The sequence below is a fragment of the Clytia hemisphaerica genome, unplaced genomic scaffold (genome assembly GCF_902728285.1).
Source record: "Clytia hemisphaerica strain Z4C2 unplaced genomic scaffold, Clytia hemisphaerica genome assembly, whole genome shotgun sequence".
In the NCBI taxonomy this organism is placed as follows: Eukaryota; Metazoa; Cnidaria; class Hydrozoa; order Leptothecata; family Clytiidae; genus Clytia; species Clytia hemisphaerica.
The window spans coordinates 159,225-164,728 of record NW_027103546.1 but is presented as its reverse complement, the minus strand read 5'-3'; the positions used below and the strand labels follow the sequence as shown (position 1 = coordinate 164,728).

The 5,504-nt window shown below is 35.6% G+C and overlaps 1 long non-coding RNA gene across 1 annotated transcript; it reads right to left on the bottom strand.

The window, feature by feature from the left end:
- Positions 1 to 1,616: 1,616 nt before the first annotated feature.
- LOC136800034 (uncharacterized) lies at positions 1,617 to 3,660 on the bottom strand. The gene is made up of 3 exons (XR_010845662.1): positions 3,518 to 3,660; positions 2,512 to 2,727; positions 1,617 to 1,786 (listed from the first exon to the last, which is right to left on the bottom strand). It is a non-coding gene; the product is annotated as an uncharacterized lncRNA (long non-coding RNA).
- Between the last annotated feature and the right edge of the window lie 1,844 nt (positions 3,661 to 5,504).

Here is a 5,504-nt window from a genome sequence, read left to right as displayed (position 1 = left end):
TTAAAATACAATTTTGTGAACACGCACACAAACTTTTCTACTCAATCGCATGTTCAAACTCGATACTTTAATTAGGGACACCCTGTACAGTTGGTAAAGACATTAAGTACAACGCCTACAATATTCAAGGGGAACATCAGGCGAGCGTACTCCATCCGACAAAGAAATATCATCTACACAAATTATTCATGTTGTAATGCTTTTTTTCCTTAAAAACCATTTTCTTAGCCATATCTAAAATACAAGACTGAATTTGTTCTTAATTTATTCTTAACTTTTGCCCAAAACTGAGCCTAATTGATGTTCTTATTAAGTTGTTCTTATAAAAACGTGTATTCATCAATTTTGAATAGACCTTTTCATAAATTACTTCACGAACATCACTTGCCTCATATTCAAACAATTACCATGGTGATCATATCCCTTGAGACATAATAAAATCCGTTGGGAGTTAATCACCATGACAATAATTTCAGAACGAGACAAGTGATGTTCGTGACATAATTTATGAAAAGGTCTATTGTAGGATCTATTTAAATCATTTTTTGTCGTCGGTGAAATTACTCATCATTGTATTTAGGAACCTTGCGCTGAAGATTCAACTCTGGGTATATAAAGAACATATATGCTTTTTGTGGTTTTCCGTTCGATAAGTACATGTTTTTTAAGCAAGTGTATGCCCCTTGGTCAGGCTGCTCGTGTATGCGTAAGTTCTCAAAGCATTCAGGCATATCTTATGCTTATTATATGCATATGAATCGTGCTTATGATTCACGCCGAGCCAAGTGAATTTTCAGAAATGTTGTAAAAATTTGTTCAGATTTTGGGAGCGATGGAATGTAGCTAGCCGTGGAATGTCTTTTTTTACTTGACCTCTACCAAACCTTTTTAAACAGTTAAGAAAATGACAACTTGAAAATTATTTCAGGCTGACATATATGCTTATGTTATGCTTAGGAATTCCGCAAATTTGAGCCTTCATATGCTAATAAGCGTTATGCTTATAAAAAAACATGTAGTCTAATAGGTTATCAAGGTCAAAAACGTCAAAAACAAAACATTTTTGTCCGAAATTATTCTTAGATGCTTGCAATGTATTAACTAGCTGCAAGCACGTTGGTTAAACATGGTTTTGATGTTGAACGTTCGATGGTTGATGTCATGACGGTTTTGACTATAGTATAGTACACATTGTTTTTCCTAAAGTAGATCTCACATCTGCGAAGTTAAATATTTTGCAATCGTTCATGAGAGAGAATAATCTTAATCCTAATTCTGTGCTTTTTAATGGGTTTTCTATTAGTTCTAGGAGCAATAAAGGGGACATCGATGGTAAATCCTTTTAGATACATTTTATTTTTTTTAAGGTTTTAGCCATTTTTAGCTTTTTTATGTGATGGGACGAGGGTCTTTTTGGGAAAAGGAACAGGAAACAGTTTCTTGGAAAAATTTCAGTAATGTTCTTAAATATGTGAAAAATTTACTTAATTTTAAAGTACAAATGCTTAGATGTATAAATTAAATGGGAGAGGTGAATAATTCTGTAGCAGAGAAAGCTAACGGTCCGTAACCAAAGTTAGAAGAGCGTCTTCCGCCGTTAGTTACACGTCCTCTTACTGAAGTTAAGGTGCAATAGATTCCACTGGAACATCTGTTTTGTCTTTCACGCAAATATTGCAAGTTTTTGGACAATACTTTCTCATCGATTTGACGATTGGCGCACTCCCTGCACATTCTTTTGCAAATCTATCACAAAGAACTTTGAATCGACTATCATCCGCGCAATCTGAATAAAAAAGAGGTAAGAAAATATTACCTCAGTGCACTTATTTTATAACTAGTTACAGGTATTCTGAGCTGCCTAATAGTGAGGTTTATGTATCTGTCCTTTTGAGGAAGGCCAGTGACAGAAATGATTGGGAAAAACAAACGACCTGCAAAATTGAAGACAGTAAAAGTGTCGATTTAATGTCGTCCTTACTTAGCCAGTCAGGATTCAGACAAATCAAACTAACCGTCAGTTGCATAAAACACAGCCTCGCTGTGGAGGCTCTTGAAAGATTTTCAATGAACGGGAGGGGCACTTTATTACTGCTCAGCTGACACACAACGTTGTCTCAAACATTCATTTAATGTTGTATGGACGTTGTGAACATTAGATGGACGTTGAATCACCGTATACTTCTTAACAACCACAAAATCAGGCTCTTGGGTACACTGAATAATATATTTAGGGGAAAAGTTGAGGTTTTAATTAGTTAGGGAAAAGCTAACGGGGAGACGATTCACTTTGCCCCGACCAAAATTTCAAGTTCGTGGCTTGTAGTACCAAATTTACAATTTAGTCACTGCAACCCGATAAAATTGCCGACGGCTAGTTTCGTTAAAAAAGACGTAAAAACGTGAATTTGAATTTTCGGCTAGGGTATAAAATACATAGTAAATGTTTTGGTCGGGGGAAAGTTTTGGTCGGGTGATGAATATCAGGATATTTTTTCCCCGATAAGGTACCTGGACAATTTAAACCGATTGCATCTTGTTTCTTCGTTTTCTTATCATTGCAACAGCCCCACGCTGACTTTCGACAATCAATAACTTTTGAGACACCTCCCAAACAGACACAAGTGTTTCTACAATTTCTTTTGATGGAGGATAGTTTCCGACACCATCCTATATGTTGGTAGTACTCGCACCGTGTTTTGCCGTACCTATCGTGGCACCCGTCACCTATAAAAGAAACGTACTTTTTATATCTATTTATAATATGCACCATTGCAATGTGTTCTGACGTCACGTCATAGACCCGTGACATTTAAAACTGTCCGTTGATTGAAGTGTCCGCCTTTTGAAGACTTTTTTAAGGATTTGACTAAAAAACGGCCGGGGAAAAACAGTCACAACAATATTTCCGTCAATTTCGAAAAAAAATGGTTTAGAGAACAAAATTGGACCCTGATCGTGAAAGTTATCAGCAAATGAGGTATATTTTTAGTAGAAATCCAAGTTACTGGTGCATATAAAACTAGTTTTGATCGTTCAAATGTATTCAAACCACATTTGATTGACTTTTGCATAATATTTACACTAAATTTTATCCTTGTTATCGTCAAAGAGGAAAATTTGAGTAAATTTTTATTTTCAGATTTTTTTTTGCGAGCATAAGCTTTCGCGATTTACCCTCTCAAGAATTTTCAAATACATTTACTTTCGCGAAAATCGCAAAAGTTTGTACGCCTAAAGTACTTGGTTTTGGCGTAGTTTTTGTTTGTGAAACTGGCTTCATTCCAGGACATGCTCTACACGTCTTTGTACATGTTTCTTTTATTGCAGCACGCGTTTCACAGAAACCAAGCCGTTCTAATTTTTGACAATGTTGCTCGCCATGTTTGTCAGAACAAGGTTCTAAAGGGAGGGAGAAAGTTGCGATTAAATACTTGTAGTCAACAAAGTCGTACCAAGTTCTTTAGAATTTATCTAATGACTAAAGCAATCACCATTGAAAAAACAAAAAGCTTACTTGTGGCTTGATTTTCATTTACCCACGCCATTGCAATCAGCATCAAAAATAAAAACTTCATTTTGTATGACCGTTCCACCCGTCCGGTGTAGTTGTATCAGAGTGAAGCTAGTAACTGAATTTTCAACAAGCTATGTGATGTTTTAAATACTTGAAAGTTTTTTTATGCTTTCTTGACGTCTACTTGACGTAAAATAAATATTTGGAGCGCTAAAATCAACTATGTAAGATAATTTAAGCTAAATAATCAAGGAAGTAAAGTTAAATTTAATGTGGTATTTATTTGTCTTTTGGATTAACTCACAGCTAGTCTAGAGTGAATATTATGATCAAAAGATATAAGTTAAAACATTTTGCTTTAGTGAAAATTTTAACCTTTTATGTGCCAATGTCAAGTATATTGGACACGGGCTATAATGTCCAGTGTGTGTTAGTAATCGTCATTTTTGGTCTAGCTCGTAGGGATTGGATTGTGCTTTATGGTCAAGCAAAAAAACAATCAAAAGTGAGTCTTTCCAGCGAGATTTTAAGCCAAAAGTAAAAAAAATGCAAAAATTTGACAAAAATCCATTTTTTTGAGATTTTGACTGTTTTTTGACCATTTCTGGTCAACGAGTGATCCAAGATCCTGCAAATCTTACTATACTAAATGAGTTTATGAAAAATGTCTGTAACGCTAGCCCAGTAACATATGTTAAGGTTTCTAAAATTTGAACGCCGCGGCTGGAAAACCTATCCACCTTCGATACAAAAAGTCTCGCGCTAAGTTTGACAAGCGTAGAAAACTCGGATTAGAGAAGACTCTACACTGCTATTTGTAAACGAAAAAAGTTCTGACGTCAATTTCATGAAAAAGTACTGCGACGTCACAAAGTTTCAAATAAAAAGGTGTGGCATTTTTGTTGCACGATTTCGAATTATTTTATATCAACACTCGCAATAAAATCCAACATTGTTGTTTGATGATTAAACTTCGTCTAACATTATTTAAAAAGGTTTCAATGTTGGTTGCATTGCATATGCGCCGGTCTTAAGCTGTCCGCATGTGAAGCCAACAAACGGGAAAACCTTCAGTGCTCAATCGCAAAGCGCGAGCCTCTCCTTCACAACTAAGGCTTTTTCTTTCCTAGAAGCAACCCTCTCACCACCTCAGACACCTTTGGGCGTCTGCAACGACGGGTACCCTCGATAATTTTAACAGGGTCACTATGGCATTTCATTGAACACAAACTTCCGTTATCTTAAAAAGACATATCATCGAGGCTTACAGACACAAAATTTTGACTAATGTAGAAAGTATAATTTTTATTATTGTATTCGGCATTTTAAGCCAAAACGATGTCAGGAATTAACCCATATTATAGTATTTTAAAGGCTTTTGATGTGCAAGCAAAACCGTTAACCGGCGTTTGCGACGACGGGAACCGTCTAGTTTGGCCCTATTTTACTTTATTCTGTGATCTAGCAAACTGATTGCGCAGCGGGCCTGACTGCTTTAATACACGGGTTGCAAAATTATATAAATGCAGTCAAAACATGTGATTTGTGTAAGGTTTTAGGCATTTTTATCCTTTTTAAGTGATGGGACGAGTAACAGCTACCGAAGCAAGCAAAAAGGTTTTTTGGGAAAAGGTAGAGAAAATAATTTCCTAGAAAAATTTCAGTTTTGTTCTTATTATGTAAAATTTACTTAATTTTAAAGTACAAATGCTTGGGTGTATAAAATTAAATTGAAGAGATGAACGATTCTGTAGCAGAGAAAGCCAACGGTCCGTAACCAAAATTATGAAGAACGTCTTCCGTCGTTAGTTACACATTCTCTTACTGAAGTTAAAGTTAAGGTAAAATAGATTCCATTGGAACATCTGCTGTATCTTTCACGCAAATATTGCAAGTTTTTGGACAATACTTTCTCATCGATTTGACGATTGGTGCATTCCCTGTACATTGATTTGGCCCAAATCTATCACAAAGAACTTTGAAGTGG